Genomic DNA, 14,320 nt, shown 5'->3' on the forward strand with positions numbered 1-14,320 from the left:
GCTGAGAGAGGTTGGATTCCTTCTATTTTTTGTGGCAGGAGGATCCCATCATCTCTAGCTCAGGATGGAGGTGTTATTTAACAGGACCATGCCCTGCTGCTCTTATCAAGGACAAAAGCAGAACATGAGTAAGCAGCACAAGGTGAGTGAGGCATCATCAGTGGAGTACATTTGTACACAGTCTGCAGATATTTATTAAAACATCTACTTTCCACCAGGGAATGATAAAGTTCTTTTCTACAATGCTGGGCTGCAACCAATTTAAGGCTCACCGTAACAAGCTTGAATAATTAATGTCTTGTATGCATTGCTAATAGGATGTTGCTAGTCTCAGACACACTGCATTACATCCCAGTTAGAAGGATGAACCATGAAAGTCATGGCAAGCTCTTGCCCAAATCCCTTGCGTTAGTCACTCCTGATACCTAAATGTATATAATTAGAGTGGAACCAGTGATGCTGGTACTGTCAGCCCCCTCTGGCTTGATCTGCTCTTGTTTTCTTCCTGGTTTTTAATCAATCATCAGCACAACAATCTGAAAGAAGCTGCACAATTTTGTGTTGCCTTCAGCTAGATACACTCTTCATGAGCTGAGCTGACAGCGTCTCTGCTTCTGAGAAACCACTTGCAATCCTCAGCTTCCTGTGCTAATGCAACAGGCATGGTGCTGTAATGAAAAGGACATGCTGTCCCCAAACCAAAACCAGTATGTTTGAACTATTAGAAAACCGAGCAGGCCATTTGCACTGGGGATTAAAAACATTGCAGTTGTGGGGAAAAAAAATCATCCCTGAGTGTATGTTTGCCTGGAGAGCTGAGATTCTGCCTTGTGCAGAATACCCAGCATCAGCATAATCCCCATAAACACAGTTCAGTGGTTGAGCTCGCTGCTGGAAGTATCAACTCTCCACCACATGGTATTAACCCAGTGCCTGAAAATCTTATCAAATGAATTGTGAATCCACTGCTACATCCCTGTATTTCCTCTTTTCTTAGATTTTCCCATGTTCTTGACTTCACAGGATCTGTCTAATACCCTTGTGTCATGCTTCAGTCTCACAGAATTGCAACAGAATAAATTCCTCGTCAGCCTGACCCAACGTTCCAGCCACAGCCAATGCCAAGGAAACATAAAGGTTTCTTTAGCAAAGGCTTTCTGGAGAAGGGTCTTGGCTCAAATCAGTTGTCCTTGCTTTTTCAGAGCAACTTCTTTTCAGTCTAGGACAAATGCTCCCTTCATCTTTGAGCTCCAACAGCCATGTGACAGAGAGGGACCAGTGGAGCAGAGCTGCCACTGGTGAAGATGATTTGGACAGCACAGCTGATCATCATATTAAAAATATAGTAATGGGTTCAACAAAGTGCAGTGAAATGAAAGGCATGCACCCATTTAATGCAGGCATTAGGCTGCCCCCATGGCCACAGCTTCTGAGCATGTTTGACAAAGCCCATTTCATGGGGAAAAGCAATGCCTGAACACTGTATTTAATGAGCTGGGAAAGAGGAATGCAAAACCTCTGCCTGCCAAGGTGGGAGAGAAGACTGCAGGGAACACTAAGAGACAGGTTGGCAAAGCACAGACTGAGACTTGTTTGGCCTTGTGCTGCACCATATGCTCAGCCTCCCAGAATAACCAAAACTCAGCAGCTCCTTTTCAGCCAGCAGTGTTCCCTCAGGTCACATTTCAGACGTCAGCCCAGCCACCTTTCCTACAGGAAAATGATGCTGTCCTGGAACTGCAGGTACCAGGCTCTCTACAGCAGCCTGGCATTGTGCAACTTTATTAGAAATCTCAAGGGCTGGCTAGGATAAATCAAGCACTTAAGCTATCACAAGATTCAATTTAGCAGCTACAAGAGATGCAGCTGAAAAGATGTGAGCAGATATGATTGTTCTTTTACACTCCAAATATCACAGTCAGGAATACAGGGGAAGTCTTTAGTGAATGCTCAGCATTGAAAAATAGTAGTTCTGCTTCCAAGGCAAACCTGGTCCAGCTCCATGGGCTTGAAATTGAAATATGAAGCTAAGACTGAACTTTCAGAAGCATAATCATCCCAAATAGCAGAAAATTAGAAAACAAGTTGTTTATACTGATTAGCAGAATGCAACAACAGGCATCTTATAAAAATGAGCAGCCTTTTCAGCAACAGAAATAGTCACTAATTTGCTGCTGAGCTGGCCTTGATGCATCACTAACACATATGTGCCAGCTATACATTTTACAGCCACTATAGAAGGGATATGAAAAATTGTGGCTTTCCTGCAGTCAAGTGAAAGCTTTACTCACTAAGGAGATACCACACTTGTACTGAAGCTAATCTTGTCCTTCAAATACATTTCAGTCAAAGTTAAAAGTTAAAGCCTCTTTTTCTTATTTCATTGCAATTCCATCCCATCTGCCTTAGCTTTATCAGCTTATTTACCTTCATCACTCTAAGGCCACAGAGGGTTCAAACTCCTTGGTTATGTGAAAGTCATGGAACAGACTTGTCAGGTGCTGGCATTGACAGTTTGCAGTCTGCACAGCCACAGCAGGACAGCAGGGAGGAGAGAAGCATCCTGCCTGTGCCCCCCAGCCCCAAGCTGCACCAAGCTGCCTCCCTCGCTTCCCCAGCCCTCACATGTTCTGCTCGGGATGCTTTACTCTCTGCTAAATCATATTTTCTCCCTCACTTACTTCTCCTGCTTGTTGGCCCCTTAATTTTAACACACATAATTCCTGGATTTTCCCAACTCACACTTGGGCCTTCCTGAAGGTTTCCCAGAGAAGCTGTGGCTTCCCCATTCCTGGAAGTGTCCAAGGCCAGGTTGGACAGGCTTTGCAGCAACCTGGGCTAGTGGAAGGTGCTGATGGCAGGGGGTGGAATGAGATGGGATTTAAGTCTCTCCCAACCCAAAGCATTCCAGGATTCTGTAAGTCCCAAGCTTTACTCTTCCCAAGAAAGATCTGTGTGTGGATAGCATGCTGCATCCTGGCACCACTCCCATGACGGATGGTGCTGAGGATGAAGGGAAGAGGGATGGCAAATCCCACAACCTCCTCCTAAGACACACTTCGCAAAGGCAGCAGCATCCTCACTTTGGAGGGAAATTTCCAGCTGGGGCCCAGTTGTGAATTTTTCTTGGTGCCACGGTGTGTGTTTATGGTTGCACTGCAGCAGGGGCACAGGGGAGGGGGAAACCTCAGCCTTGCCATCAGGAGCTGACAGCAGCCTCCCACGGGCTCCCAGGATCATCTCCCATCCAGAAGGCAGCAGGAAGGAGTGGGCAGAGGAATTTCTTTGTGATGATGGATGACACTGAACAACTTGTTTTGGGGATGTTGTCTTTGCAACCAAGGCTGCACCTCCTGCAGCTTCCCAGGGCTGAAAGGCTGGCACTCAGGAGATGTCAGAAAGCAGCAGTATTTATGATAATCAGCCATATTACACAAAAATATGGCACCTGGGTCCATCTGCTTTTTAAGCACCAATCACTGAGATCAAAGTGAGCGGATGTTTCCAGAATGCCAGCATTTCCATATGGAGATGGACAGTATATTCCTTTTAATTAAGCCTCGGGAGAAGAGCTGGTAAGCAGCTCTAAGCACAGCTGAAGAGCAGCACTGCTATTTCACTTCTAAAAATCATCATCCATCACACTGCTGCTCCCTGTAAAAGCATTATGCTTAGCCATAGCTAAACTCATAAAATCCTTAATGGAATCAGCACAAAATGCCTTGTGCCTCTGAGAGAATTCCTTTTCCAGGCTGATTTGCTTATTCTTTCATTCAAATTCCAACAACACATTTATAATATTGTGCTTTAGGTGTCTGAATCTAGCATGCTCAGAAGTTTGTGAAGCCAATGACATCAAGCAGTGAGTAAACCTTATTATATAGAAACAAATTAGTGTTGCTTTTCCCTAAGTAATACCAGCTTGGGGGGGAGTAGCTGCTGGTAACAGTTCAGTCCCATATTTACAGAGCTCAGAGAAGACACAGAAGGTACAACACACCTACTATGAGATGTATTCTTAGAAACCTCCTGCTGCCACCACAGCTAGCACTGTGAAAATATTCCTTTCATGTACACACAGCACATAACACTGACAGTCTGAGCCTGACCCCAAAACCTGCACAGAAAGATGAATATTAAGGGGAGTTGGTGTGAAAGACTAAATGAAAATATGGGCTGAGTAAAATTATGAAATTCATTGAGCTTTGGCATAAAGGCAATTCCCCACATCAGCCCTAAACTCATCAGTCAAGGTGGGATAATGCAGATTTGGAAGAAGGGCTCTTCCAGTGTGAGAGTCTCATAACAAACATATGCCTGATGAGATAAAAATATTAAGTGACTTATCTCTGCCTCAAGCTTCGACAGGATGGCTACAGAGCCCAGAGCAGTGTAATGGCACAGCCTTTTGAAAATTAGATACAGCCATAAGAAACCAACCAGCACGGGATGCAGGAAATTATGGTGTACTTCACTTCCTACATTTGGACCTTCATTACCAAAATTTTTGGGTAGTTCCCATCATTTGTCACAGACGAGAATCTCCCTGCTTGTGCCAGGGGCTCATTTCAGCTTTCTTCTTCCTCATGTTGTATCCTTTTAGTGGCTGGATTTCTCAGAAAGGAGCTTGCATCTTTTCTGGTGCTGTTACAAATCCGTGCTGTTGTATTTGCTGGGAAAGCACAGGACAGATTCTCTGCTGCTCGTGGAAGTGAAAGCCCCTCTGAGAATAGAGGTTAAATCCTCATGACAGCCATATGGCTGTGGGAAATGACTTAGAAGTATCTGAAGAGCAGGGAAGAGATTTCACAGGCAGGGCTGTCAGCTGTGACCATCCCATTCACAGAGGAGTCGCCGATTCCCAGACAATTAAAAAGACAGCACTCAGCATTTCAGGGGAGAATGGATCAAAAAGACACAATTTTGTGCTTCAATTCCTCAGTCCATTTCATTCAAAAGGGGTCTTCTTACTGTGTTCAGGAGTGTCTGAGTGAGGCTGTGAGCACATAACTGGCTTCTAAGAAAGGCTGTTGTGGTGCACAGCTAGCCTGGAGCTGGCAGCCCATCCCCAACAAAGTCTGGGGGAAGTGGGTATTGCCAACATCCAGAATAAGAAGGCAAACTGCAGTTGGAAACACAGGCTCATCGATGGGGATAACAGATGTGCTCTTGAAACAGGATCATTTCTCAGACAGTTCAGAGTGTTTGAACATGTGAGTAGTTTTACTTTCTAATCTGTCTTAATAAGGGAAATAAACCAGTTCTGGTTAGGACAGGCCTGGCAGCCAGGTTTAGGCTACGCTCACCACCACCACAGCATTCCCATCCAGCAGATCAGACTCCCTGCTCACACCTCTCCAGCATCCTTACAGAAGATAATGCTGTTTCCTGACTCTCAAGAACAAACATTCCCTCACTTTAAGGAATTAATTCCTGGCTCTTGTTGAAGCCAGGGCAGATTTCTACTTGGGATGTTCCCTGTGTGTTGATTATTTGGAAATTAATTTCTGGGGTCCCCCCCAACCAAAAAAGTGTCTCCTGCTGAAAAGCACAGCTGCACTACACATCAGCTCTTCTAGGGAACAAAACAGCACTTGAAACTCAAGGTAAAATCCAAACTTGAAAGGGAATGGAAGCAAGGAACAGGGTCAGAGGCTGAAGGAAAACGGTTTCTTCTTGTGTAGGGACAGTGGAGTGGTTTTGCTTGAACAGTGAAAACAAATTTCAAGCATAGCATGAAAGCTCATCAGCTAATTATTTCCTGCTCCCAGGATCCCATCCTGTATTCCAACCTGATGCCTTAACAAACCATAGCTGGTGCTCTCTGTCATACCAAACCTGGGTGGCGTTTGTCTGAGCCTGCCATTTCTGCTACTAAATGTGTCAAAGTTTGTGCTTTACTGCATCCTTACATCCATGATCCGTGCAAGGGAACAATCTTCTGGTGCCAATCAGAAATCCAGAGTTTAAGATGCAGGAGTGCAGCACGCCTAGGTTTTCCTCATGAATTCTGCAAAGGGCACAGGCACAGAATAGTCTGGGACACATGGGAGCATCCCTGTCCATGGCAGGGGGTTGGAACAAGGTGATCTTTGAGGTCCCTTCCCAGCCAAAGCATTCTCTGATGATTCCATGACCTTTCCTGCATCTGCAGAGGCCATGCAGCACTTCCAGCTGTGGCACTCCAAGGCTGGGCACAACAAACCCCTGGAAAAGAACATTTAAGTTTTGCTTTGTGGACTCAGTGGGGGTCACAATCCCGGCTACATCAAAGGAATGTCACAGCCAGGTTTCCATCACTGCCCTGCAGGCCATGCCCCACATTAGGGATCAGGATGCATCTCCATTGTGCTCCCTCAGTGTGGCAGATGGCTCCTTATGAAGGGCTGGGCAGCAAGTTCTCTGTGAGAGCCATCATTACAGGCCATTATCAGCTTTCCTTGCCTCTTTGCGAACAGCTTTTTGAGACTCTGCTTCATAGCAAGTGTTAAATCACACACTATGAATTTCCATAGGTCTGATGTGAGCAACTGCTCTGAGCCACAAGCTTGTTATCCATCATATGTCTGCAGTGCTGCTGCCTCCTGCTCCATCATATTGTGCCAAATGCTGGAGCTCAATCCAAACACAACCCTTTTCAAGCAGAACCGTGTGAATTACTCTGGCTTTCTGTCCTGGAAAGGCTTTCCCCAGCAGCCACCTTTTGAGTTTCAAACACTACCACTGCAGTCAGGGCTGGGTGCAGTCTGTCAGAAGCAGAAATGAAGCCCTGAGCAAGACTGCAACAGACACACGGCACAGAGAAACATATTGGGGAAGTCTGGTGTTTGCTCTCACACCTAGAAAACACTTCTTCATGCACCAGATTGGTGGAGATTGACATTGACAGCAGAACTGGGGGGGAGAAGGGTGAGACAGAGAGCTGCACAGCTATGAGGGTATTCCCATTTCTCCAGACTCTCATTTCCATGTAGGGTGAGCACTGGGTAAAGCTGAATCTCACCATTTTCCTGAACTCTCCTTCTGTTTTGCTTCCGAGTCCGAGAGCTTGTCTATCAGTACAAGGATCTGGGCTTACAGCTGCCATTCACATTAATCTGCTCAAGGGTTTCATTGCTCCAATACTATTTCCACAACTTCAGCCACCTTTATATTTCGTTCATCAGCTTAGAAGCACACCAAACTCACTATCATCGTGGTCAGGGGCACTTTTTACTTTTTTCAAGGGATTGGAAAACCTCCAAGTCTGTTAGTGATACGATCAATAACTACCAGACAATCTGGGCAGATTGCACTCAAGATAAAGGATGAAATGTTAAAATATCTTGCAGTCAGGGTCTTGAGAAATGAACCTGGCATTTGTCTAGCTGTCTAGACAGCTGGGACAAAAAGAAAAAAAAAAAGCAAAGATTATCCCTTTGCATACGGCAAATCCTGTGTCTCCTCCTTTTGCATTTAGCAGTTCTGTGCAAGCTGATAATGGCCGAGGTTCTGGCTAAGTTGTACTTTATTGCTGCCCTCTTTCTCACTTTGGGGGTTCAGCTTTCATAGCTGTGAGCGTAATGAGGCCTCTGACAGCACTGAGAGGCTGCACTGAGAGCTCAGAGGCTCAGTCCAGGCTGGGGATCCGAGACAGAGCGGTGACAGGGACCTGCAACTCTATCTATCAATTACTGATTAGGTTTCTGCTCACTTGATGTCATGCTCATTTAGAAATCACTTACAGCTTCAGCTGGGACATGGAGGACTTAGATCCTCTTCCAAGGCAGAGCTGACTCCATTAATTCCCAGGCAAACTTGAGCAAATGTTCTACATTTTATATTCCCATTTCTCTCTTGCAGGGCTTGGTTATTACATTATCACACTTTTTGTCAGAGCAATGGGTGGCTGATTGCCTGTAAGAACATCAACATTCATTCTCCCAGACTGGATCATAATTATTTAGCTGTCCCAGTCAAAAGAACAAGATAATTAGGAACCAGAGGCCCAGCTCTAAAAGTCTTGAGAAAAAAAAAAAAAAAAAAAAAAAAAAAAAGTGCATTTCTCAAAGGACAGCACCTAATTAAACTCCTGTGGAGATCTTCATGTACAGTGCACCACTTCCTCAGGGCCCTGTTTTTAGAAGCAGGTTATGAAGCTGAGGCAGGAAGAGCTAAGTGCTGCCTCTTCTCAGAGTTTGCTGTGACCTGGGCAGCACCAGACCCGCGCTGAGCCTGCTGCCTTCTTCAAGCCAGTCCCAGTAAATGACATGTGGGGTCTGGTTCGGCACAAAAGCCACGTGGCATCTTCCATCCTCAGGGCAGTGTTACTTAGATCAGGAGCAAGCTAGGGGAGAAGCTTCCAGAAGCAGCTCCATGATCTGGAGGGCAGGATCCAGGCTGGTGCCCTCTGAAGCTGCAGTGGCCCACGGCACATTGAGGAATGCAGCCAGCTCCTGGCCTTGTGGCATGGGGGAATCCTGGCTCCAATAGTGGCACTACAGAACCTGGTATCAGTTTGGAAAGGGCACCTGTGGAGGATCCAAGCACCACAAAGCATTAACATCTCTGGAAGGATCTGACAGAAGCACAGATTTTTCTCTGCAAATCCCAGGCCATGCAGCAAACGGAAAGGATGAGTCATACTGACCTCCTACCCAGCATATTAAATATGTTCAGCCAGAGACTGAAAGCTCATTTCTTTTATCCATTCACCCCTCCAGCTGACAAGGTCAGTCAAATGTCACTGTATGCTTCATCAGACAGAATTAGTTTAGCAGAGTGCTGGAGTCTAAGTGTACACTTTTTATACAGTGCATGCTTTTCTCTCTGGATGTGGTTAGAGTTCTGTTTCCAGCAAATTAATACATCCTCCTAATTAGTGAGATGGCAAGCTGCACGTTGGGAAGGTTTAAACTGGCATGGCTGTCTGTTCCCTTGACCAGCCCAAGTTAATCAGCACCCAGCTCACCACTGTGACTGAGAAGCTGTCATTGTGCTACAGCCCCTCAGAAGTGCTCAGCAGGATTTCACTGCAGCACCAACCAGAAAAGGTGAGTTCAGTTTGACAGCCCAGTTTGGCGTGGCCAAAGGAAGTTGTCTAGCTAAGGACATGGAAAGACTCACACCATGACTCCCCAGGCACAAGCAGCTTCAGCTTAGGTACAGTTTTTGGTATTTAGTAACTTACCTAAGAAATCTCTGCTCGAAACAACAACAAAAATAGAAGCAGGTCTTCAGCTTTGCTTTTCCTTCTGAGCTCTTCCCATTCCTGCCATTAGACAGATGTGCAATATTCAAATGCACATGGACTATTGACTAATGAAAAGTAGCATGATATTCTGTTCAACTCCCTTTTTGTGTTTGGTCATCACGGAACTCATGTTTCCACAGAATTACCCAACAGCTCACTTCAGAATGCTGAATGGTCTGAAGGGAGCTCATTAGACATGAAAATTCAGAGCAGGTAAACACAAGAGGGGACCACACTGACAGATTGATCATGAATAGTGTAGGCTCATATTTCCTCAGCCTTGTGCCCACATGAACCAACTGTACCTTTTCATTTCTAACAAAAAAAAAAAAAAAAAAAGGGGATTCTTCAGTCACTTTGCAGAAAATGTGCAACTGGGCTGCAGCAGTGAGGCTGCCAGGGCTAAGCAGATGAAATGTGACACCTGGTTAAAACCAACAAGAACTTTCACTGACTAAGTTTAGGTGTGTTTACAGAAAACTTTCTCTGGCAAAGTTTCAGCAGCCTCCAGATTGATTGCTTTCAGGCTTGAAATTGTGTCCTCCCAACAGACTTCCTTGCAAGTAAATCTACCGGTAAAAAAACATCTAAGAATGTGAAACTCTCAAATACTTCCCCAGTTATTTTATTTCCCATTTTTATCCTTGCAAGGATATTGTACAACCTGCAAGCAGTTTGCATGAGATGAGAAACTATTTGTCCCAGAGCAAGAGCTCACGAAATACTGGGATGTTTTCTTCCTTTCAGCTGAGAGAATTGAAGTTTAAAGTCTAATTCACAGAGAAAACTATTTGCTTGTAAGAGTTCATCATTAGCTTGGTTAGAACTGATCCAGTCAACTTTTAACACATTTTTATGGTTTATTCTGAGCAGAGAAGTTGTGACTATCACCCCCAGGACTCTTCAGAAGGCAGCCTGAAGACAGACACTGGCACTGCTCATATCCACTGAGAATTCCAGTCTCCTTACTTCAAACAGCGGGTTAGAATGATGGAAAGAGGCTGGCAGGACACAAAAGCTGCTCTTCCATCATGTCCATGATGCCAAGTTATAGCAATTGTTCAGATGATTAATAAAGCCTGAGATCTGTGACAAACTCATCATTCTGTTACATCTTATTGCATCATGGATAGAAACAGGACTAAAAGTGGACCATTGCTTTATGCCAGCATCAGTCACAAGCTCTCACAATAACTCTGTTAACCTCAAATGCCAAATGACCTCTTCTTGGAGAATTAAGTTCTTTGGGGCAAAAAGTTCTGTTCAACCATGTGCACAGTGAATTATTCCCCTCCTTGTACCTCTCTGTCACTTTTTTTTTGTGTTAAATTCCTTGCAGAGCACACTTTGGCCATTGCTGGGATGATTTTTTTTTTGCAGCAATGCCCTGTTTCTGTCACTTTTACACAGCTGAGGGAAGCTCAGAGCACTTTTAGCAGGTTCAGCACAGTTCAGCAACAAGACAGATGCACTTCTGTCCTGACAGACATCTCAAATTTGTTTGCCCTTTTTACACAGGAGGAACCCTGGTGTTACCCAGCTGCCCAAGAGAAGAAGGCAACTCCTCTTCCAACAGCAAATGTTTGCCCAGTGCTCTGTGCCAGTGGCCACAACAGGCCAGACTCCTTTCCCAGGGCATTCGTGTGCCAGGTGATCCCTGAGCTGGGCAGTGGAGGATCATAGCCACTGGAATGCTGCAAGCTCATGTGTGCCATGGTTTGTCCTTACAAGCCCCAAACTGACCAATCTGTGGAACAGCTTTCATGTCTTTTTTTGCTCTGAACACTTCCCAGAAATATCTGAAATCCCTTTGAAAGGTCTCTAGGTGGACTGTTTAGAGGAACAAACAACTTTACTACATGTTAGTTTGGGTTGCTGCAATAAGGAAAGCTCCAAGTCACTCTAATACTCTCTGTGTCAGAGGGAAATGTTTCTGGGAAGTGACTCCTCACTTCCCTGTATTTCTCTGCAATGCTGTAATGCTGTTTTGGGTATGGAGTTACTTCACTTACCCAGTGCTTCCCAGTGGTTTCCCCATTTTCACTTAGAGGCTCACTTCCTCTTGGCATCGTTTTCACAAATTTTAAGATGCAGAGTTGCCACATGATGCCTTGTGCTTCAGAAGAACCTAAAAAAGAACAGGCTGCCATGAGAACTGTAACATTCAAGCGACTCCAACCACTATCCTAGAGAAAAGATTGGATCCCTCTCTCTGCTTGGAGCAGCCAGTTTACTCCCAGAATGCAGAACTCAATGCAACTGTAACCTCCTGAGGCCACTGATCCTTAGGTGCACCCAGCCCAGGTGGAACTTTGACTCCTGTCCCCCAAAGGTGGGGTCTGGGGCCAAAAAATCAATTTTTTCCATCCATGTGAGCTATTGAGAATGGCATCAGATAACCAAGTTTAGAGGCAGGAGTACGTTCTTAACTGAACTCACAAGTTTATTTGGATGGGAGAGCCATGAAGGAAAGCACTTGATATGTGCAATTTAGCTTGGCATTGAGAACTGGCATCCTGGAGCCCTTTTGTCTGAGATCTTAACTCTGTTAATTCCAACTGACCACAGCCTGCACCCGCAGGACTTATACCATTCCTAAAAACCAGTAACACTTATATCCTCTAGAGTACACTTCTAACAAAAGTATTAGCTTCCAATTAAACCTGCTTCCCTTAAAGAACAAAGCATAAAAATGAAATTAGCTTTTGAGGCTTCTGCCAAGGATTTCATGTTAGGTAACTACTCACCACCCAGATTTCATGTTCTGCAAGGCAACAGCAGTTCCAGGTCTGTTTGGCATGCACAGCCCCAGCAGATGTGCACATGTGTTTGTCAGCTGCACAAGGAATGACATTTCTATCCTGTTTTCCAGGCTCAGACACAGAACCACTGCTGCAGTAGTTTATCTCAGCTTTCAGAGCACTCTACCCCAGGTTCCATATATCTTAACACTACAGGACTCCCAGGATTCTCTAGGGAACATTTAAAAGTCTGCTACACCTTTTTAAAATCAAGTAGTGAGGAGATAAAACACAAATAAGCATTTATGGTTCTCAAGACAGTACACCTGCAGTGCTGCTACTGGAAACTGCAGCAGAATTTTTTCCAGTGGCTTTATTAAATTTTATGATGGTTGATTTGACTTTAAACGTTTCTGGTGCAACCAAGGCTCTTCAGCCCTGTCTGGAGCGGTGAGGAGTCTGCAGTGGTAGCTTTAAACACTCCCCACACAGGTCATCAAAATTCAGCTGAGGGCCCAAGGATAAGGGGGCAAAACTTGTGACAGCTTGGGTGATTGAACAGGAGCGAGTAAGAATCCATGCCATACTTTCATCTTACTCCATCCAGCTACTCTTGGGAAAATGAGTGCCAAACTCCCCTGGGTTTTGACCCTTGAGACCTGGGTCAATAGCAGGCTCTTGCATTCTGTATTGAACTGAGGCCAAAGGGCAGGGACATGCCTCCATGCCACTTCCCTGCCTGCAGAATGCAGCTCCATCCTGCCTGTACTTTCCTCAAGTCGCTTGAGTTCAAGGAGACCTAAGCCTACATTTTATCTTGCATTTCAAAGTAGCGACACAAACTGAAACTGTAGACAAAGCTGAGGCTAAGCTTTGAGGCGTTTCAGCTTTGCAGGCTTTGAAAGCAAAGCATTCCTCACTGCAGATCCGAGGTGCTTCCGCTGCTGCTGCCTCGGGAACGCTTTCAGGGACACTGGAGCTGTCCTAAAAGGGAGAACTGCTCTTCCTTTGAAGAGTGTTGCAACTCAGTCTTTTGACTTTAAATGAAGTGTTGTGCTTGAAATACCCAAGGCCTCTTTTAAAAGCTACTGAAGCACGGCTGACCTTTCTTTTTAACACTGTCCACCTTCAGATGGGGGCCAAGGGACCGGCTTGTCCCGCTCCAGGTGTCAGGAAAGCTGGAACAAATACCTCAAGGGCAGCAGAAGGGATGTAAGCAGCCTCTACAAAGCAGAGGAAATGTTTTTCCATCAGACAAAATACATCTGAGTCCTGGCACTGGTCTGCAGCTGATTATTTTGGGGGAAAAAAAAAAATCTGTATTAATCTTTGGTAACAGAAGGCTTTAAAATCTCATCCTTCAGCTTGCTTCAGTGGCAGCACATGTGCTAATGAGCCTCAAGAATGCTGCTGAGGGGCTAGAACTGCATGTAAAGAGAAATGCTGTGGTGAGCACTGAAGAGGGGGATATAAATTATGCAGGGGAGGATTCCCTGTAACTTCCAGTCACTTGCATCCTTGTGAAGAAGAGCTCTTTACACAAAGGATTTCTGGCCTTTGCAGGAAATTATGTGGGTTGAATTGGTCTGCAGTGGTATCAGATGTACAGCTCAGGCTGAGCACCTTGGGCAGGAGCAGCCTCTCCTTCCCAGAGGGCAGCATTTCAGAAAAGCCTTCCCCCTGGCCAGGGCAGGTACCCAGGCTGAGCTCTGGCCAGCTCCTGGCCTTAGCTCCACATTTCTCAGCGAGCTGGAAGCAAGTGCACCTGACACAGTTCAGGGCCAGGAAATCCCCAAGGAACCATCACAGGAACTGCAGTGCCAAAAGTTCCTCTACAACTCACACAGTCAGGAGCTAAGCACATGAATACTTGCTCAAACCTTTTTTTTTTTTTTTTTTTTTTTTTTTTTAATAAAGCATCAATAGGTTTTACAGCAGTCTCCTGCTCTCTCTGCCGAAGATGTGTTATTTAGGTACCCTTAGCTCAACCAAAAGTTATCTCTTTGTCAGGCAGTTAGAGCTAAAAATTCTCCCTGTCTCTAATAATTGCTGAACACTCTCCAGGAGCCTCATGGTGTTAAAGTTATTATTGGGCATCGAGTTTCAACTCATTATACTTGTTCTCAAATTCTTTTATTTTCTTTTTTGCAAGTGGATGGAAAGTTAGACTGGAATGAAAAATCACACCCAGCTTAATAAAAACAATTCCAAGCTTCATTTTGTGCTGTGATAACAGGTCTGCAATGGGTACACAGGAAAGAGATTTTCCAGTTCAGTCTGTACTTAGAAGCAAGCAATTGATGAGCAGGGTCCCATGGTGCTCCTGTGCTATGGAATATAAGTCTGG

The sequence above is a fragment of the Melospiza melodia genome, chromosome 8 (assembly GCF_035770615.1).
Source record: "Melospiza melodia melodia isolate bMelMel2 chromosome 8, bMelMel2.pri, whole genome shotgun sequence".
Taxonomy (NCBI): domain Eukaryota; kingdom Metazoa; phylum Chordata; class Aves; order Passeriformes; family Passerellidae; genus Melospiza; species Melospiza melodia.